Consider the following 22,998-nt stretch of genomic DNA (forward strand, 5'->3'; position numbering starts at 1 on the left):
TCTCTCTGATGAGTTTGCAGAAGACCTGCCCTCTTAGCAATTTTCAAATATAGGAGACAACATGAACAAGATATAATCACAGTATCATCACCATGCTGTATGTTACAACCTCACCCATTTGTGCACGCTTGACATATTTTTTTAACGATTTATTCTTATTTATTTATGCATGCAAGAGCTGGGGTACAGGCCAGAGGTGTGGGGGTGAGAGTATCCCCCAGAGACAGAGTGGGGAGCAGAACAGGCGGATCTACTGAAACATACTGCTTAGGGGAGCAGCGGGGAGACGGGAGAGGTCTGCAGTGCCCTGTGGGTAGCTCCCTGGCCTGGGATCAAACTCAGGCCACAGTGGCTAGTGATGGCTTGATAGTGCAAGACTTAACCCCTGGTCCACCTGGGAGGCCCCAAGCTTAACATTTTAAGCAAAAATTTGAAAACAACAAAACCATTCCAAATTTTAAGATAACACGACAGGGCTTAAAGACCCTTTACACAAACAGCTAAAGGCCCTTTAAAGCACCATCGCATTGGGCACATCTGTGTTACCCAACATTGACACCCCTGTGTCTGTCCTTCCCCAAGTGGCCAGTGGTGTTTGGTGGCAGATCCCACGACGGCAGTTATCCTGCCGGCTCTCAAGACAGACTGTCCTGGGTCCCTGGCATCTGAGGGGCCTTCACTGTGGTCTCATTTGGGTAATTTGTTATGTTCTTCTTAATTTCAAACCAAAACCACTTTTATTCCACATCACAGCAGATCAGCCATAAAGACCTCCAGGCCGGGGACCTCCCTGGTGGCACAGGTGGTTGAGCGCAGCACTGTGAAGCTGTCTGCAGCCTCTGCAGTGTGGGTTCGATTCCCGGCCAGTCAGGGAGATTCCCATATGGCACAGCAGACCTCTCCTGTCTCGCCCGCTGCTCCCCTCAGCAGTGGATTTCAGTCAGTCTGCCTGCTCTGTTCCCCACTCTGTCTCTGGTGAATCCTCTCACCCTCCCACACCTCTGGCCTGTACCCCAGGTCTTGTATTTAAAAAAAAAAAAAAAAAAAGACCTGCAGGTCAGAGTCACAGAGGCTCTTAAAGACAGAGGGAGGTATAAGGGACAAGTCTGGCTCCTGGTACTGAAAGTTTTAAGGAAAAATTCAAGTTTTCTGCTCTTTAAAAAAAAAAAAAGAATCATCACTGGAAAAGGTAGGCTAATTCTTGTCTCTAGGAACAAGAATCTAGTGCAAAAATGAACACATTTCATAAAAGAGAAGAGGCCTTTCCTTAATTAGTAACTGGAAATCTAAAAATCAGCAGATAATACAGGTTAAATTCAAAATGACAATACATCATAACAAAGCAATAAACCTTTACCATAAAATTATAGCTGATTGTACAATCGAGAAATTACCCCATATAGAATTCTATAATTGTTTCCATCTACAACCATAAACATTTCCATTATTTTCACATAGGTTTGAATATAATAGTTTCAGCAATCCACTGAAGTTTTAATAGCAGCTTATCATCTGCCTTAAGGCTTTCGCTTTTATTAAGTAGTGACAGCAGTCAGAGAGCACAGGCATCCTTGCGTGTATCTGTGACAACCCAGCTCAGGCCACAAGATGCAGCCCTCAACAAAACCCATTTGTGTGCTGGAATAGCAAAAGTTCAGAATCCTGATTTTCTTTCTACATACAAAAAAGAAAGAATGTGGGGCCTCCCTGGTGGTGCAAGGGGTTAAGCCCACACTATGAAGCAATCCGCAGCCTCTGCAGCACGAGTTCGATCCCCGGCCGGCCAGGGAGCTACCCACATGGCACAGCAGACCTCTCCTGACTCCGCGCTGCTCCCCTCAGCAGTGTATTTCCTCAGTCTGCCTGTTCTGTTCCCCACTCTGTCTCTGGTGAATCCTCTCACTTCCTGCACCTCTGGCCTGCACCCCAGCTCATAAATAAATTAATCTTTAAAAAAAAAAAAAAGGATGTGTTTTGTATCCACATACCTCAAATAAAAATTTATACTTATAAAATTTATGTGTCACTTTTTTCAACTAGAAAATTTTAATATGGATATAGAATCAGCTCATGCACAGGTGATCAAGGCAAGGGCTTTTCCTGGTATAATTCAGTGCACTTTCTGGAACCCAAATCTTTATCGTAAGAGTTTAAATTCAGGTGAGTTTTGAGACTCCGCTTCTGTGCATGCCTCACTCTGTGCGATTCTGACAAGTTTTCTTCTGCATTTGGAGTTTTTCAAAGCTGGTTGAACACCTTGGTGACATTTAGAAGAATCCTGTCCTGCAGCCTTGCTTCTTGCTCATTTGATTCTTCCTAAAATGATATTAATACTTTGTCTCCTGACCTTAATGCCTGACAAATTTCTTTACAAAGTAAGAGATGAATTAAGTCAGAGCACACAGGATCCGGATGTAGCAGAAGGGGGTTACCATGGGACCGCCAGGCTGACATGGCGGGACCCGTCATGATGGCTCTCCACACGCATGGGTCAAAGTGGAGACACACTCAGAAGCTCTATAGGGAGCGAGGGCCTTTGAGGGCATTGGGAATACCCTTTCTGGGTGTTTTGTTTTTTAAGTCCGTGGCAGTATCGTAATACAAGGATCCTTTAACATCATTGTGTGCCTTTGTTTTTATGGACTCAAGTCCAAGTCAGCAGTCACCTAGTGAAGCTGGCTCTCACTAGTATTGTTGAATTTTCCCCTGGAAGTTCTGGTCACATTTCCGGTACAATTAGACAAAACAACAATTGGAATTAAAACCATGAGAAAGTCAAAGGTGAGATTGCCATTATGAGTGGCTACTATGGCTGCAGAGCTTCTGGAAGCCCCAGAGACATGTGACTACTGTGCCATAATGCAGGCTGAGCACTTCCGAAGCCCCAGACCTGGTTCTGCTTGATGCTCGTGCCCTGCGTGTCCAGGGCTCTAGCAGCCAGCTCTGCTGGGCACAGACGCCACACCAGGCGCTGCTCGGGACTTTGCTAGGCAAACCCGATAGCAACACGATGTCAGGCTCACTGAGTGTTTGCTATGCGCCATGCTCTGCCAAAACACTAACACTGAAGAGAAAATCTTCCAGTCAAGAATACTTTATCTTGCAAAACTCTGTATCTGACACGAAGGCGAAGTAAAGACTTTTCTGGACAAAGCGGAAGGCGAGGAAAACCCCACTAGGCCTCCCTTGCAGGAAGTGCCAAAAGGAGTGCTTCCATCTAAATTGGAAAAAAAAATTAAGTGCACAAAAAATTGAGCAAGGCAATAAATAGAAGAAAACCAAAGACGGAATGGCACGAGCCGGCCCTCATAGAGCAGTAACGACTCTAAACATGAGTGGCGTGTACTAACCTATCAAAAGGCTCAGCGTGACTGGATGGATTTTTAAAAACGAATATACGCTGCCTATAAGAAGCTCGCTGCAAGACATTATTAAAGGAATTAAGTAGTGGTAGAAGGGGATGGAACAACATCCCACGATCACAGATAAGGAGGCTCAATATAATAAAAATGACTAAAACAATATATAAACGCAAGAGAGTTGCCATCAACATATCAACAATATTCTTTAAAGAAATTGAACAAAAATACTGAAATTTATGTGGAAACAAAAAAGACCTCAAATAACAAAAGCAGTCTCGAGAAAAAGAGAGAGAAATGAAAGCATCACATTACCTGACTTTATACTTTAAAGTACCAGACTTAAAACGACATGGTATAGGCCTGAAAAAAGACGCATGCAGGAGTCCAGCAAGAGGGCAGCAGAGTGAGGACACCAGGCTCAGCTCCACCTTCTACTCACAGAACTGCGGCCAAAGTCAGGAACTTCTGAAAGACACGTGGACAACACAGCGTACCTCAGGGCCAACGGTCCGGCGGGAAGGGGAAGGAAAAACATTACCTGACTGTGCTTACAGTGATGCTAGGGCAGTACACCCCATGAGAGGGAGGGGTGCCTGCTGTGTGGAACCCCTACAGGTGTTGACTTAGGGGAGCATGCCAACATTGGGGTGTTTAGAGACCCAGCCTGCTCTGGAGAAAGGGGTTCATGGAGCTGGTGTCCATGACGGAGGGTGCACTGTAGGATTATAGGAGCAGGGGTGCAGAGCGGTGATTACCAGCTGGCACCCGAAACTCCCAGTATACAACAGTGCAGGGGAACCGGTAGGGAGAGCCAAGCTGGATCACTAACATCTCCTCATAGCCAAGGCTACTACTTGCAGCTGAAGGCTGAGATATTAAAAAACCGGGCAGCCCCATCCAGGGTTAACACTGAGACAACAAGTGAATACTCTGATTAACCAGAGTTTATGGACCTGTGAACAAGAAGAGCAAACACCCTGGATAAGGCTCTATATTAAAGAAAAGAGAACCAATCCCGGCTTGTGACGCTGAATAAACTGTAACCCATGCCCGGCTCTGTGCCTGGTGCTCACACACAGCCCAGATATGGACACTGACATGAGATTACACAAGAAACCTGGACTCGGGCGCTGGCCTGGTGGAGGGGTCACTGCCGGTTGGCACCACACAACTCTGCAGGGAGCTGGAATCCCTGAGGCCCACTGGAGGTGACTCGTGGGGTCCGCCACCCCAGTTCCTATCTACCATTACCCCAATGCCAGTGCCAGTTCCCTTATCACTTCAACAGGTGTGAAGAGAGCAGTTTGTAGGTTTATCCTAATCAAAAGCCATAAAAACTGAAAGTGAAGAGACAGAATAACTTATCGCAGATGCTGGAGACAAAAACAAACAGACAAAAAACAAGCTAGTTAAGTTTCAATCCAGCAGAACCGTGGAATATACCTGAAGGGAACTTAAAGGTAACAGGTATAACAGTCTCATTAAATTTTGAAAAGGGTGGTATAAAACAGGAACAAAATAAAGATCAACACGAGACAGTTACAATTAGAAGTAATAGACCTAACCCCACTCTCAACAATGGACAGATCAACGAGACAAAAATAAGCAGGGACACTAAAGCTCTGAACAAGGACCTAGACAACATGGGCTTAGCAGATATCTATAGCACACTGCACCCCAAAAATCTGGTACACATTTTTCTCAAGTGCACATGGATCATTCTCCAGGACTGACTACATATCGGGACACAGGCAAACATCAAAGATACACTAAGAAGTAACAGATCTAAAACACACAATAGCTGAATTAAACAAAATAAAGGGTCTCAAAACCAGACAAATACAAGCAAGTGAGAGGATCACTGAGTTAGAATGCACAGTGTCAGAGAATACACAAATAGGACAACGGAGAGAAAAAAGAATTAAACTGTGAAAATCGTGCAAGAGCCCCTGGGATGACCTAAGGAGAAGTAGCATCTGTATCGTGGGGACCCAGGATAGGAAGATGGAGAGAAAGGTATAGAAGGGCGATTGAAGTAATGGCTGGAAACCATTTCAACCTGGAAATATAGCAGATGTTATGATCCAAGAGGCCCAGGCAATTCCAAGCAAAATAATACCTGACAGATACAGATACACACCAACACAGGATAATAACACTGCTGAAAGCCAATGAATAGGACAGAATATTAACAACATCAAGTAGAAAATGGGTAACCTTTATAAAGGGAACACCAATTAGACTGTTAGAGGACTTTTCAGTAGAAAAATTACAAGCAAGAAGGGCATTATGTAATGAAAAAGATTTCCAGCCTAGAATCATTATCCTCCAAGATTGACATTCAAGGCATAAGGAAGCATAAGGAGCTTTACTGAAAAGCAAACACTAAAAGAATTCGTCAACACCAAGCTGTACATGAAAGAAGTGTTAAAAGGGTTATTATAAAGCAACAGAACAACAAATATAGCGGTAACAGACACCTAAATTATATCACAGGGAGGAGGAGAGTAACCGTGTAACCCAGTAGAATGAATGAGACTAGAGATCCAGTGGGTCACACAGATCATCCATCATATACAGACTCAGTAAAATCATCAAACAAAAGTCAATACAAGTAACACAGACAACAGAAATGGTGGCCTCCCTGCTGGCCTAGAGGTTAAATCTCAGCTCCATCACCTCTACAGCCTGAGTTCAATCCCCGGCCAGGGAGCTGAACCACATATGGCACAGCAGACCTCTCCTGTCTCGCCCACTGCTCCCGTTAGCAGTGTGTCTCAGTAGACCCACCTGCCCTGCTCCCCACTCTGTCTCTGGTGAATTCTCCAAAAACCCCCACGCCTCTGGCCTAAACCTCAGTTCTTCTACACAATAAATAAATCCTTAAAAAAAAAAAAAAAAAGACAACAGAAATGGAACCTGAACAAAACATAAAAGGAAGAACTCAAAAAATCAAAAGACAAGACAAAGTAAAAAAAAAAAAAATAGCAAAAAGCAAAATGGCTAGGCATACTATGTTACAATAATGATCTTAACTGTAAAAGGTTCAAATCTGGCAGCATAGAGACTAAATGGATTTGAAAACGAAGTCCAACTTTCTGTTGTTTACATGAAACTCATCTTACCAACTTAGATAAGAGTTACAGGCTAGAAGTCAGTCCTAGAAGCAAAATGCAATAAAAAAAATAGACAAGAACATACACAATCAGATAAAATAGGCTCTCAACTTAAAAAGTTAGTAAGAAAGATGGTCATTACACTTTGAGTAAGATCCTAATGCAACAAGCAGAATTATCCTCACAAATATATATGCATCAAAATGATGGTGCACCAGATACAGAAGACAATAACAAAACTAAAGAAGTATTGTCAACAACACAACAATATTAGGGGATTTATTTATTTATTTTAAAAGATTTATTTATTTTTTTATACAAGCACTGGGTACAGTCAGAAGCGCAGGAGGGTGAGAGAATTTACCAGAGCCAGAGCGGGGAACAGAACAGGCAGACTGACAAAGTACACTGCTGGGGGGAGCAGCGGGCGGCAGGAGAGGTCTGTGCACCATGTGGGACCCTCACCCGGTGGCCGGGGATCGAACCGGCGCTGCAGAGGCTGCGGGCAGCTTCACAAGCGAGCACTCAGCCGCTGCACCACCGGGGAGGCCCAATATTAGGGGATTTAAATACTCCACCTACAACTATGGACAGATCAACAAGACAGAGAATAAAGAGGAATACAATAGCCTAAATGAATAGCTACAACAAAGAACTCTAACATTACAGAACACTGCACCTCAAAACCACCATATACACGTCGTTTTTCAAATGCACATGGAACATTGTCAAGAATGGGCCATATGTTGAGAAACAAGTCACTGCTGATTAAACTACAAAGACTGAAATCATATCAAGTACCCTCTCTTTGACCATCAAGCTAGGAATCAAATCAACACCATCATCATCACCACCACCACCTCCACCAAACAGGAAAAGGAACACATACATGGAGATTGAATAATATGCTGCTTAGTGGCTATGGAATAAAAGTGGAACTTAAAACAAAACAAAAAAAAAAAACCTTAAAACTAATGAAAATGAGGACACAAGCTACCAGAATCTATGGAATACAGACCCACGATAAGAAGTGAGAAAATTCCCCCCAAATAACCTGTTATTATGCTTAATGCAACTTGAAAAAGAGAGACAAGCCCCAAATGTCCTCCAAAGAAGGAAATAATAAAAAAAAAGGCAAAAATAAACGGAAATCAAAAGGACTCTACTAAATGAAACCCCATCTAAACTAAGAGATCTTCAAGAAGATAAAGTAGAAAAAGCCTCTACCGAGGCTAACAAGAGAAGAGAGAAGACATTAGTGAACAGAATTAGAAATGGTGGGGAGGAAAGTAGCACAGCTGGCACAGAAATGCTAAAGACCATGACAGGTTGCCTCGAACAATGATAAAGCAATAAACTTGGTAATTATGAAGAAACGGAAATTCCTACATGAACACGGTTTGTGAAGACTAACCCAGGACAGAACTAAGAACTGGGTAAACGGATCGCAAGCACAGAAATTAGAACAGCAATAAAAGTTCTTCATGGAAACAAAGACCCAGGACCAAACACAGCTTTACAAATGAATTTTCAAATTCTGAAACAAGAATTAACGTTCTTTTTCAAAATGTGTTAAGAAACAAGGAGAGGGAACACCCCCTAATACATTTCCATGCCCATGTTGCCCTGATACCTAGAACAGCTCAAGCCAGCACAAGAAAATCACAGATCAATATCCCTTTTGAACACTGATAAAAAAATCTTCAACAAAAATACTAGCAAATGGAATTCAACAATATATCACAAGGATTACACATCACGATCAAGTGGGATTCATCCCAGGGATGCAGGAATGGTTTAATAAACACAAGTCAGGATGATACATCATACCAACCAAAGTAAAGATAAAACTCACATGATAATAGATGCAGAGAAAGAATTCATTTAGATTCCGTACCCTCTTATGAAAACACAATGGGAACAGAAGTACCCATCTCACAGAAGAAGGGCACACATTCTAAACAAACAGTTAACATAATACTTGATGTTGAAAACAGAAAAATTTCCCCTTAAGATCAGGAAGAAGACAAGGGCATTGTCACTCTATATCACTCAGGGTTAGAGGTTTTGGGCACAGCTATCAAGCAAAAACAGAAAATAAAGGGAATCCAAATAGGAAAAGAAGAAATGAAACTATTGCTATTTGTAGATAAGATATAATATATAGAAAATCTTAAAGACTCCACCAACAAGCTTTCCCCTTTGTGTGGGGAAATACGACAAATACAGCCACATGGCAGATTGTAAAATCAAAAAATTACGACATTTTTATATAGAGATGGAAGGGCAGTCTATGATCATGGATGGGGGAATCCATACAATCAAGATGAGGCTCCTGCCTAAAGAACTATGCAAATGTGATACAACTCCCATCAAAATACCAGCAGCATGTTTCAAGGAAATGGACAGAAAATCTGACATTTGTTTATTTATTTTTAAATTTATTTATTTATACATACAAGGACTGGGGTACAGGCCAGAGGTATGTGTGTGTGGAGGGGAGAAGACTCACCAGAGACAGAGGGGGGAACAGAACAGGCAGACTGACTGAAATCCACTGCTGAGGGGAGCAGCGGGCAAATCAGGAAGGTCTGCCATGCCATGTGGGCAGCTCCTTGGCTGGGAATCGAACTCGTGCTGCAGTGACTGCAGACAGCTTCATAGGTTGCGTCTTAACCCCTTGTGCCACCCGAGGCCCAAAATCTGACATTTATATGGAACCACAAAAGGTCTTGAAAAGCAAAAGAGAGAAAAAGGAGCCATCATGTGACCTGACTTTCAAATTTACCAACAGCAACAGTACTAGCAATTATTTTATTGGCACAGAGATAGATACATGGATCAGTGGAATAGAATAAAAAATCCAGAAGAGAAGCCACATCCCTATTAGCATCTAGCCTGACACAGCAGTCCTAGCCACATACTGGGGAAAGGAGAGTCTTGTTAATAAACTGTGTTGGAAAACTGGAAGGCTATACATAAAAGAATGAAGGTCAACCACTCTATAACTCCATATACAAAAATAAATTCATTCCAAATGGATTAAATATTTAGATATAAGACCTGCAACAATAAAATACACAGAGGAAAACATTGGTGATCCATTCCATGGTGTCAACAAAAGATATTTTTAGTGACTCAACTAATATGACAAGGGAATTAAAAACAGTAACAGTTACCTCAAGTTAAAAAAAAAAAAACTTCTAGGGGCCTCCCTGGTGGTGCAAGGGGTTAAGTCTCAGCACTATGGAGCTACCCACAGCCTCTGCAGCATGAGCTCGATCCCCAGCCAGGGAGCTGACCCACATGGCACAGCAGACCTCTTCTGCCTCCCCACTGCTCCCCTCGGCAGTGTGTTTCAGTCAATCTGCTTGCTCTGTTCCCCACTCTGTCTCTGGTGAGTCCTCTCATCCTCCGCACCTCTGGCCTGTACCCCAGCCCTTGTATGTGTAAATAAATCAATCTTAAAAAAAAAAGCAAAAGAAAATACAAAACAATTAATTTGGACACCCTACTGAATGGGTGAAAATAGTTACACAATAATTACTAATGCAGAGAAAAAGGAACCCTAGTTCCCTGTTGGTGAGAATGTGAACTGGTGCAACCTGGATTCATCTTGAAAGATTAAAAATGGAAATAACGTACCACATGGCAATCCCGCTCTTCAGCATAGATCCACAGAATTGGATTCTATCAACAACAACAACAAAAAAAACAGACCCTGGATGCTCCACACTATCCACAGCAGCATTTAGAATAGCTGGGAGGTGGAAGCAGCCTAAATCTCCTTCAGATGGATGGATGGAGATGCTGTACACAGACAACATGGAGTATTATACTGCCATGAAAAAGGATGAAATGCAGTACTTTTTGCCAAAATGAAGGAATTTGATAGAATTATGTGCAAATCAGAATGATAAAACACACTGGACATTCACAGAGCAGGCTATTTGACAAGGCAAAGCACTTTCAAAAACTAGTGGACATCAATACACACCCTAAGGATCTGAGGTTAAGTGGGAGGTGCAAGGGACAAGGACACAGGGACAGAGGGATGGCAGTGGGAACAAAAACAAACAAACATGAACTACCTTATGACCCAGCAGCCCCAGTCCTGGGCACATGTCCAAACAACATGAAAACGCCAATGCACAAAACTACATGCCGCACAGAGCTCACCGCAGCGCTATCCAGAACAGCCAGGGCACGGGAGCAGCCTGAATGTCCATCAGTGGGACCGAATCAAGAAGATTTGGTATAGTCACACTGACACTGCTCTGTCACAAAGGAAGATGACACGGAGTCATTTAGAACAAGATGGAAGGAGTTCCAGGGGATTATAAAGCCAGTCAGAACAACAAGGACAGAGTGGACATGAGCATAGCGGATACTTTGTCAAAGCAAAATATAAAAACTAACAAAACTTACAAACATGCTGCAGAGCTGAGGTTAAGGGGGAAGGGACAAGAGGATGTAAAGGATGATGGGGGGCAGCAGAAATGACTGTAAGAGATCCTTGGGGAGGGCAGCACTTCTGGGGTAGCCCCAGGTAGCAGATGCGTGCTGCAGCTTTCCCGTCAGCTACGCACTCAACCATGGCAACTTCAGCCCCATTTTATAATAAGGAAACTATGTCTCAAAGCTATTGTGGACCATTGGACCAATCCAGCATCTTCTGTCTAGTAAGCAGCAGAGCTAGAATTCAGATTCCAAACTACTGTATTTCCAATCCGGAAAGAGGACTCGGGAAGCCCAACCTTGATTTCCAATCACAACACCGAGCACCAACAATTTTTTACTTTCTAATTCTGCTTAACTGAGGTCTAATATACAAATAACAGCACACTAATGTTAGTTATGCAAAGGAGTGACTTGTGGTAAATGCATATATGTCTAGCCAGCATCACACACATGACAGAATACTTCACCTGACTCCAAATAACACTCGCTTTCTCTGCAGTCAACCCTACTCCCCCACTCCTGGCCTCAGGACACCGAGGACTTAAACAGAAGTCACTAATATACTGAATTAGAGGCACAGCCAGCCATGGGGGTGGGGGAGGGTTCTTAAAATCCAAGGAAAAAATAGACACATGGATCAATGGGACAGAGTTGAAAGCCCAGAAATAAACCCACGTACATATCAATATTTGAAAGCACCCAGGACAATACAATGGGGAAGGGAGAGACTCTTTAATAAGTCATGCTGGGAAAGCTGGAAGGCCACACATAAAAGAATGACGTCGCATCACTCGCTAATTCCATGCATAAAAATAATTTCCAAATGGATTAAAGATCAAGATATAAGACATACAACAATAAAATGCATAGAAGAAAACACTGGGGAGATGTTCCATGACGTCAGTGACATAGGTGTTTTTGGCGATTTGACCCCTATGGCAAGAAAAATAAAAGCAAAAATAAACAGTTGGGATTACCTCAAGTTAAAAAGCTATTGTGCAGGAAAAAAAATATAAGTAAATTAAAAAAGACATCCAACTGGGTGGCAGAAAATGTTCTCACGCTATATAACTGACAAGGGGTTAATATCCAGGATCCATAACAAGCTCATAGAATTCAACAATAAAAAGACAATCCAGCTAATAAATGGGTTGAACACACAATTCACCAATGAGGATATTCACAAGTCCAACAGGCTTGTCTACTAGACACGGAAAAATGTTAATCACAACTTCCAAGGAGATAGATGACAAATAGACATCATCGCATACTCTTGGGAGTGGCACGTGCTACGACATGCTGGAGAGGATGCAGAGAAAGCACAAGCCAAGCACAGTCTTGGTTGGAATGTGAACTGGTGTAGTCATCAAAGAAAGCAATCTGAATTACCCTCAAAAACTAGACATGGAGGGTCTCCCTGGTGGCGCAAGGGGTTAAGTCTCAGCTAGGAAGCTGTCCACAGCCACTGCAGCACAAGTTGGATCCCAGGGAGCTGACTCACAGGGCACAGCAACCTCTCCCATCTCCCTGCTGCTCCCCTCAGCAGTGGATTTCAGTCCATCCACCTGTTCTGCTCCCTACTCTGTCTCTGGGAAGTCCTCTCACCCCCACACCTTTGGCCTATACCCAGCTCTTGTATGCATAAATAAATACATCTTTAAAAAAATTAGAAATGGAAACGTCATATGACCCAGCATCCCCACTCTTGGGCATCTCTCTAAAGAACAAGAAGTCATCAATGGATATACTTGACATACTCCACAATGTTTATTGCCGGACTATTTATAATAGTTAGGACAGGGAAACACCTTGAGTGGCCCCTGGTAAGAGGGTTGGACAGAGGAGATGTGGTCTTCAGTGAAATACTATTGAGCCACAGAGACAGACTGGAGGTGTAAATGGTCCTGCTGCCACTTCCAGCAAAATGGAAGGCACTCCAGGGACTGGTATGCACTGGACCAAACCAGGATGACCCAGACAAACATTAAGCCTAAGTGAGATGTCTGAGGAGAGCAGGAGGGGGTGGGGGAGAGGGTCGGGGGATATAAGAGATGGTCATTTCGCCGGAAAATATACTTTTATCTTTTTGCATTATTTATTGAAGACAATTTTTAAAATCTGTATTTAGATCATGATAAGAATTTAGAGAAGGGTAAGATATATTTAAAATATTTTGAGGCACTTTCCTAATAATCAGAATGAATATGCTAAAAAACAAGGAAAAAGTTGGCTAATGATGGACTTAATAAACACAAGTATTCACATATACTTGCATAAAATTTATGAATTTGAGATAAAACCCATAGAGTATAGGGGGTAAGTTGTCCACTTATGAAGTTGAAGATTAACAATGAAAATGTTTATAGTCCTTTGGCTGAAAATATTATTTGGGATTTAGTTGTTTGGCTTTGAAGACATTTGTGAAATATATACTGGATTATGTGACCAATTCATTTTAGGTTTCTAATATTTCAAATATAATATGTAAGTCTCTATCTCAGGAGAAAAGTGATTGCCAAGTAAATGTAGGTTCCAGTAACTTTGATTGACTTTATAAGAATTACTTTCTATAAAAATGTATGCTTATTAAAAAAAGGATATTTGTGAGATAACTGGATAATTTGAACATGGATATTAGATAATATTAAGATGTTACTGTTTATCTTAAGTGTGATATTATATTCATTATGCAATAATATGCATTTACGGAGACATATACTAAAGTACTTGGAAGTAGAAAAAATATATGTCTATGAATACATAGATTCACACTACAAAATACTCCAATGAATTAAAACAATGAAAAATTAAAACTAAATACCAACTTCTCAATTCACTGCTGTTTCCAAAAGTTCATTAATTTGTTATTAAGATATGACAACTTAAAAAAAAAAAGAAAAAGACAGGGCCTCCCTGGTGGCGCAAGGGGTTAAACACGGCACTATGAAGCAATCCGCAGCCTCTGCAGCATGAGTTTGATCCCCGGCCAGCCAGAGAGAAACCTACATGGCGCAGCAGACCTCTCCTGTCTTGCCTGCTGCTCCTCTCAGCAGTGTGTTTCAGTCAGTCTGCCTGTTCTGCTCCCCACTCTGTCTCTGGTGAATCCTCTCACCCCCCTCGTCTCTGGCCTGTACCCCAGCTCTTGTATGCATAAATAAATACATCTTAAAAAAAAAATTTCAACCAGTTCAAATATATTCCTTAGGTTGTGTTGAAAAAAAAAAAAAAAAGGCTTAAAATGAAGGGATAGAAAATCATACTTTGACCAAAGGAAAATTTTAAAGGCAAGAACCACTGTACTTATGTATCAGATAGAGTAGACTTTCAGCCAATAATGGTAACAAGAGACAAAGACGGGATTATATACTGTTAAAGGTATTAACAAGAAGATATAACATTTTTTAATTTATAAGTACCCAACAGAGGCGCACTACAATACATAAAGCAAATATTAACAGACCTCTAGGAATACAGTGATGACAACACAATAATACGATGTGATTTTAACAACCCACTTACAGCAATGGACAGATCATTCAGATAGAAAAATCAACAAGCAAACAATGGCCTTAAATGATGAGTTAAATGAGATGAACTTCACAGTTACAGAGTATCCCAACACAGAACAACAGAACACACATTCTTTTTAAGTGCTCACAGGACCTTCTCAAGGATCCACAAAATGTTGGGAAATAAAGCAAGTTACAAGAAATTTATTAGAATTGAAATTATATCAATATATATTATATATTTCTGTATCACACTGATATGAAACTAGAAATCAAACAAAGAAGAAAAATGAGGAATGCACAGATCTGTGGAAAATAAATAACATTACTGAACAACTATTGGGTTCCTGAGATCATCAAAGGTGAAATATTTAAGAACAGACAAATAAAAATGAAAATACTTAACAGAGCTTATGGGATACATACAGCAAAATGGTACCAAGAGGGAAATTTATAGCAGTAGAGTCCTATCTCAGGAAACAAGAAGAATCACAAATAAAAATTCTTGCTTTATATTTAAATCAACTAGAAAAAGAAGAAAAATGAAATCAAAAGTCAATAGAAGGAAAAATAAGAATTAGAGCAGAAATAAAAGAGCTCAAAAGGACAATTCAACAGAGCAAATGAAATGAAGAGCTGGTTCTTTGAAAAGAATGACAAAATAGACAAAACTTTCACAAGACTCAAAGAAAAAGAGAAAACACAAAATCAGAAATTAAAGAGAAGTTAGAACAGATACTACAGAAATGCAGAGGATCACAAGATACTATTATGGGGCCTCTCTTGTGGTGCAAGAGGTTAAGCATCACACTATCAAGTAATCCGCAGCCACTGAGGCATGAGTTCAATCCCCAGCCAGCCAGGGAGCTACCCACATGGCGCAGCAGACCTCTCCTGTCTCCCTGCTGCTCCCCTCAGCAGTGGATTTCAGTCGATCTGTCTGTTCTGCTCCCCACTCTGTCTCTGGTGAATCCTCTCACCCCCAGCATCTCTGGCCTGTGCCCCAGCTCTTGTATGCATAAATAAATAAATCTTCAAAAAAAACAAAGACAAGATACTATTATGAACACTACATGGCAACAAATTGGACAATCTAAAAAAAAATGGACAAATTTTTAGACACATACATTTGAAAACTGAATCAGGAAGAAATAGAAAGAATGAACAAACCAATCATGAGTAAGGAAATTGAAATAGTAATCGAAAGCCTCTTCCAAAGCGAAAGCTCCAAACCAGAACAGCTTCACTAGTGAATTTCACCAAACTTCAAGGAAGAATAAAACTGATACTTTCAAATTCTTCCATAAAATTGAAAGGGAGGGAAAGCATCACACATATTTTATGAAGCCATCATACCTTGATTCTGAAATCAGACAAAGATCTCTCTCTCTCTATGTATATATGTATGAAGATATAAATGAAGACATAAAAATCTTCAACACAATGGCAGCAAACCAAATTCAACAATCCAATAAAAGAATCACACATCGTGACCAAAGGGAATCCATTCCAGAGATGAACGGAGGGTTCAGCGTCCACGAATCAGTGAATGTGTACACCGTATCAACAAAAAGCACAAAAATCATGCAATCATCTCAATACATGCAGAAAAAGCATTTGACAAGATTCAACATTGTTTTATGATAAAAATCCTCAACAAAACGGACACAGGAGAAATGTTCTTCAGCATAATCAGGCCACCCTTGACAAACCCACAGCCAATAGCGCACTCAGTAAGAAAAGCTGAAATCTTTCCAAGATTAGGAACAAGGGTGGACACTTTCGCCACTGTTGCTCAGTATAGCGCTGGATGTTCTAGCTTGAACTTGTAATGGCCGCTCAGGGCTCAGGGCTATGCTAAGGTATCATCAGATTTCATGCTCCATACCTGTGTGTCTGGGTAAATTCCCCTTTTCATGAGGCCCCCCAAATATCATGGACTTTTCAGGAGCACCAAGGTGTGACTTATCTTAAACCTTTTTCTGATAGACCTGACAGCTTGTGAGCAAGGCATCTTCTTTTGTTACCTCTGAGATCAACCTGAGTTTCTGAAAGTGGTCTCATGTCACCTGTGACACTCTACTCAAACCTGCAGCCATGCAACCATGGCTGTCACAGAGCCTGTCACAGAGAGAGAGTCACGCTGAATTTATGCAAACAAGTACATGTTAACCAGTCACCCAAACCTTGAGTTGGAAAACTCTCAAGGTTACAAAGCGAAGCCAGCCAGAAAACCAAAGACAGATATTAAGAGATTTCACATATGAGTAGGACTGCTAGAATGAACTGTCCATGATCTAAGAATACTGACTAAAAGTTCCCTAGGATTAGCCAAAAGGCATCTCTATTTCTTTTTCCTTTTGTCTAACAATTCAATCTTTTTTCCAATCAGAAATTTAGAATTAGGGCCTCCCCGGTGGCGCAGCGGTTGAGCGCTGGGTTGCGAAGCTGCCCGCAGCCTCTGCAGCGCCGGTTCGATCCCCGGCTGCTCCCCGGCCACCGGAGGAGGGTCCCACATGGCGCGCAGACCTCTCCTGCCGCCCACTGCTCCCCTCAGCAGTGTACTTCGGTCCTTCTGCCTGCTCTGCTCCCCACTCTGGCTCTGGTGAATTCTCTCGCCCTCCTGCACTTCTGACTGTACCCAGTGCTTGTATAAATAAATAAAAATAAATCTTTAAAAAAAAAAAGAAATTTAGAATTAAATCTGTCTGAATTTTTCACAGGTCCAATAAGCAATTTAGAAGCTTCCCAATCCAATAGCCACTAATATCCCTAACACGCAGTCAACTACTGTCCATGCTCTGCAATATCCCCAAAGACCAAGGAGTTCACCCTCAGCATAAAACACACCAAAGTTTCAATACACATCAACAGGCTCTGCTCAGCCTTGGAGCCAGAATTACAACCCAGACCCACCAAATCTGTGGCCTTTGTCTTCCAAGATTACCTTAGCCGTAGCTCTAACTACAGTGTGGATTTTAAGACCTTCCCTAGTTAAAGTAAACAAAGGAAATGGGTCTGGAGGCAGCAGTGCCTTCCCCCAAACCTCAAAACTGGAGAAACACAGGAGAAATGGCAAGAACCTGGAGCCCAAATTTCCTACTCAAGGAAGAGAACAGGACAGTTCTCAAGGCCGAAAAGAACCAGTCACCCGAACCTTGAGCTGGGAAACACTCAAGGGTGCAAAGTGAAGTAAGACAGAAAACCAGGCAAATACTAGGAGATTTCACAAATACGAGTAGAGGGGCTGCTTGAATGAACTGTCAAAGCAGAAGAAAAATAAAGATTTGTTTATGCATATAAGAGCTGGGGTGCAGTCCAGATATGGGGGGGGGGCAAGAGAATTCACCAGAGACAGAGTGGGGAGCAGAACAGGCAGACTGGCTGAAATCCCCTGCTGAGGGGAGCAGCCGGGAGCCAGGAGAGGTATGCTGCGCCATGTGGGCAGCTCCCTGGCCGGGGACTGAACTCGTGCTGCAGAGGCTGTGGATTGCTTCATAGTGTGGTGCTTAACCCCTTGCGCCACCAGGGAGGCCCTAAAGTCATAGACTTTTGATAACAAACTGAGGTTGCCAGAGGTAAGAGGGTTGGGGGATGGGCATCTTGCTTTCGTTTTTTTCCTTCAAAAATAACAAATGCATACAGGGGACATTTAGTATTTTTTCATGAAAAAATACTTAAATCATGACAAATCACTCCTTGCTCTTGGTTAGGCGGACTCCATATTTAAAGATATCAATTCTCTCCAAACTAAGCTCTAAATTTCATGCAACCTCAGAGCACCCTGCCTTTTTTTAATGTGGCAAAATTACGTTATAGTTCATCTGGAAGAATAAATCACATAAAAGGACAGCAAATGAAATTCTGAGAATGAAGGTTGTTGATGAGGGACTTACCCTACCAGATATAAAACAAATTATAAATGTTATAAACATATTAGAAATAGACAGATCACTGGAATAAAACAGGAAGTCCAGAACAGACCCAAGATTATATGGAAATGTAATGTACGACCCAAGTGCATTTGAGCGCATCGCTCAGGCTTCATTGCGTTAAAGTATCAGAAACTCAATAGAACATCTCTCCAGCCCGAAGGGAATTGAGCGGGAAGGTCCGTCCTTCTCGCGAAGGTCAGGGCGTCCATCTGCATTTGGCTTTATTCTCCCGGACGCTTCTCTTCCATCCCATCCAGGCCAAAGCCAGTCCCTCCCTTCGGGCCTTCCGACCTCACCACGGAAAACCCGCAGGGGAGCAGCAGACCAGGCGGGGTGCCCCGGGGGGAGCGTCTGCGGAGGCGGGTGCGCTTGTGGGGTGCGGGGTGCGATGGTGCGGGGGTGCGCTTTCCCTGGCTGCACCGAGGGGGAGTGGGCTTCATCTGGGCCCGGGCCCAGCAGCCCCGAGCCGGGCAAGACGCCGCTTCGCCCCGCCCGCTTCTCCCCTTCCTGCCGCAGCACCCCGGGGACCCCGGCTGCTGCGCACACCTCGGTGCTCCTGGAAGCGCCTGGAATTCTTCGGGGCACGTTGCCGTTAATTGCTGCCCAGGGCTCTGCCCCGCGGAGCTCATCCCTCTCCCCGCTGCGGCGCGGCCTGTCCCGCGTGGGCCGGCCCGCTCGCCCGCACCCGCCGCGCACCTGCCCGCACCGGCCCGCACCGGCCCGCTCACCCGCACCTGCCGCGCACCTGCCCGCACCGGCCCGCTCGCCCGCACCTGCCGCGCCAGCCGAAGTGAGCGGCGGCCAGTGGCGGGGGTCCCCGCCTGTCTCGTCACAGCCCGCGGGCGGGGGCCTGTGCGCAGCGGGCGGCTCCCCGGGCCCGCGAGGCTCCGGCTGGCACGCGGGGGGCTCTCCTCCCGCCAGGGGCAGTGGAAAGAGGATTTGTGGACGGCCCTTTGCCACAGAACCCGACAGGCTGCAGCCCCCTGGCCCCCCAAAATGGCTTTGCGCGGACCCCTGGGTCTGGCCGCAGGGGCAGCCACGCAGGGCCCGGCGCCCCACGGGTGCGCCCCCGGCGCGGGGGGGGGCGGGAGCACAGGGGGCGCCGCACAGGAGCCACGACAAGGGGGGCGCGGGGGCCTGCAGGCCGCAAGGACCCCGTGGGGGTGGCTGCGGGGCGCAGGGGTCGCGCCCGTTTTCCCTCGGCCTGGACGGTGACCGGGCGGAGATGGCGCCGGGGGCTTGGGGCGGGGGGTAAGACGCGAAACCGCCTGGCGGAGTCGGGGTGCGGCCGGGGGCGCCGGCAGGAAGGCCGGGCGGGCGGCCAGGTGACCTGCCGCACGTGCTCGCCTCGCGGCCCGGGGTGTCTGCACGAGCCCGGCCGCGGGCTGGGCGCCGAGCACCTGGGGGGGCAGCGGGGACGACCCGGCGGCCGGAGAGCTGGACGCGGCGGGGGGCGGGGGCGCATCAAGTCTGGCTCAGCGTCTCCACGTCCCGGGGCGTCCGCGTGGCGAGCGGCCTGCTGCGGACACCCCGCGCCCCTCCAGCTCGCGCAGGCCGAAGCCTGGGGGCCGGGGAGCGCCCCGATCCTTCCCGACCCTTCCAGAGGGGCCCCGCGACGCCGGCCCGGGCGGGGGCGGGAGGCGGGCGTGGGCCCCACTTACCCGCGGAGACGGCGGCGGCTGGACGCGGCCTGCGGGCAGCCGGGGCGCCGGGCCCAGGCGGGGCGCCCGCCGTCGTGGTGCCGTTGTGGTGCCGTCGTGGTGCCGTCGTGGTGCCGTCCACCAGGGCCGCGCCACCAGCCGACCCAGCAGCGGCCCCGGGCTCCGCGCCCGGGCAGGGAGCTCTCCAGGCTCCCGGGGCGCGGCGCGCGCAAGAGAAGCTCGTCCCGCGCGGGGTCCACGGGGCGGTCGGGGTCACGCCCCTGGCCAGGGAGGCGCCCGCCTCCGGCCTCCGGCCCGCCCTGGCCTCGAAGGAGGAGAAAACCGCCCGGGGCCACGCGGGGCCAGGCCGGGCAGGGGACAGCGGCTCCCCCGGCTCCCCGCGCCCTGCCCCGCACCCCGCACCCCGCTCCGCAGCGACAGCCACGCGGCGCGCCAAGGCGGGAGATGAAGACAGAGAAAGCACCAGACCCGGACACGCCAGGGATGCCGCAGTGATCAGGCCAGGAATGGGAAACAACTGTGGAAACTCGCCGGGCAGGGGCGGGTGGTCAGGGGTCAGCGGGCGCGGGCGGGGCCGGCCCGGGCAGGGGAGCCGTGGAGGGGCGCGTGTCCGGCTGCGGCAGGCGCGCTGTGGCGCTGAGGGTCTAAAACTGAAAATAAAAAACACAGGGAGCGCGCCCCAGGCCTCCGGGACAGTCACCCAGGCGGGGCCTGCGCATCAGGGGCAGCGGGAAGGAGACGGTGGAAAGGAACAGAAGACTATTTGGAACAATAGACTGAAATTTCCCCCCAAACTGGTGTCAAGACACCGCTCCACACAGCCAGGAAGGGCACAGCCGGAGAACACCAGGCAGGACAAACGTCAGAACAGAAACCAAAACCAAAACACAAGCAGGCGTGGTATTTTCAAAGTACAGTGGAGCCGGGATGAACTGGAAGTGCCGGCAGAAACCAGAGGAAGATCAAAAGCCAGGGGCGCGCTGGGCTTCTCAACAAAGATGCCCGCAGAGGGGAGGGAAGTGAGGTGTTTCCAGCGTGGACAGGGAAAACCCACCAGCCCGCAGTTGTGCATCCTGTGAAGCTACCCTTCAAAGGCAGAGAGTGAAGATCGCCTCCAGTAAGCAAAGGTGGAGGGAATTTATTGTTAGCCCTGAGCCACCTTGCACAGAAACGTTAGAAGAAGATTTTCAGAGAGAAAGAAAATAACCCCGGCCAGAAACTCAGGCCTCCGTAAAGCAAGGAGAGCAGCAGGGTAGGAGCAGAGAGATTAAACGGCTGATTTTTAATTCTCAGGAGATCTACAGGTGAGACTGTAAAATAACATTAGCAACACTGCATTTGCTTTTGTACCCCAGCGGGTGACGTGTGGCCACATGTAGGTGAAGAAAATGTCAGCAGTCACTGCGGCAGGCGGGGAGGGATGGGGAGTAGAACTTGGGTATAGGCGCCTGCACAGCTGGGACATGGAATGGTGTTATGGAAACGGGGATTTGGATTAGTTGCAGCTGCACATCGCACACTCTAGGACAACTATACAAACGGGCCTACACACTTTCAGGTGGTTCTCTGTACACACTTAGAAGACTATTCCGAGCTTCCTCACTCTCTAGTAAGTCTGAAGGGGCTATCTGGGGAGACTCAGGCAGGGTGACTCTGAGAACCGTGCTCATGCATGGAGACAAAAATAGGGATAAGCCAGAGTGATATAACATCCAATTTGCAGTAAAGAATCAGTAGAAATTCTTAATTGCACAGACTTTATAATCCGTAATACAAAGTGTAATTCCATACTTTACTGTGGCAAGGGTGTGATGTAGCATATTAACCTTTTTAATTTTTGAATCCAAACTGAATTTAAAGTGTTGAATATTTAAATTCTTCACAAGCTAATGATGAACCATTTGTAAAGTGTTTATATAACTCTTTGTATCATGTGTTGGTATATCTTATCAAGTTTTTTTCTGGCATGTATTCCATTCTAAACTTCTGTAAAATCTCTATTGTTGCTGTAAATATTATACAAATATCTATTCTGTGGTAACCTTAATTATCAGCATGAAATGGTTAATTTTAACTGAGCACAATGTATTTTTGAATGGATCTTCCCAAATGTCTTTAATAAAATGCAGATTTTGCACTGAAAAAAAAAAAAAGGCCTAAGAAAAGTATCACACACATGCTAAGAAAGGAGAGAGAATGGAAAACATAAAATACTCAATTAAATTAACGAAAGACAATTAGAAAATAAAAACAGAAAGACAAGGACTATCAATAGAAAACAGTAAGAAATAAGGTAGATGCTCATCCAGCTACCTCAATACTCTCTTTGAATGTCAATGGTCTAAATAGCCCAATTAAAAAAAGATTATCTGGGGCCTCCCTAGTGGCACAAGGGGTTAAGCATAGCATCATGAAGCAATCCACAACCTCTGTAGCATGAGTTTGATCCCAGGCCGGCCAGGGAGCAAACCACACGGTGCAGCAGGCCTCTCCTGTTGCCCCATTGTTCCCCTCAGCAGTGGATTTCAGCAGAGCCACCTGTTCTGCTCCCCACTCTGTCTCTGGTGAATCCTCTCACCTCCCCCACCCCGCACCTCTGCCCTGTACCCCAGCTCTTGTATGCATAAATAAATACATCTTTAAAAAAAAGGATTATCTGAGTGTATTAAAAAATGAGAACTCAACAATACCTTGTCTACAAGACCCACATTAAATATAGAGACATATTGATACTAAAGGTAACTAGATGGAGAAGACTAGATGACGCTAACACTTACCAAAAGAAAGCTGTATTAATTTGAGAGCAGACTTCAAAGCGAGGACAGTGTTGAGGGATGACATTATTATCACACAATGATAAAGGAGTCAATTTTCTAAGAAGTCACAACAATCCTTAGTAGCAATGGGCCTAAACACACCATCACACTATGAGATGCAAAAACTGATAGAATATC

At 45.2% G+C, this 22,998-nt stretch overlaps 1 long non-coding RNA gene across 1 annotated transcript in view; it reads right to left on the bottom strand.

Moving 5' to 3' along the window:
* The window catches only part of LOC119236992 (uncharacterized), a 38,360-nt gene extending 27,626 nt beyond the window's left edge, over window positions 1-10,734 (bottom strand). Inside the window, exon 1 of the long non-coding RNA XR_005123168.2 lies at window positions 10,570-10,734. This is a non-coding gene — a long non-coding RNA (uncharacterized LOC119236992). The remainder of the gene's footprint in view (window positions 1-10,569) is intronic.
* Window positions 10,735-22,998: the final 12,264 nt, after the last annotated feature.

The sequence above is a fragment of the Talpa occidentalis genome, unplaced genomic scaffold (genome assembly GCF_014898055.3).
Source record: "Talpa occidentalis isolate TD23 unplaced genomic scaffold, MPIMG_talOcc4v2.1 talOcc4.10, whole genome shotgun sequence".
Lineage (NCBI taxonomy): Eukaryota > Metazoa > Chordata > Mammalia > Eulipotyphla > Talpidae > Talpa > Talpa occidentalis.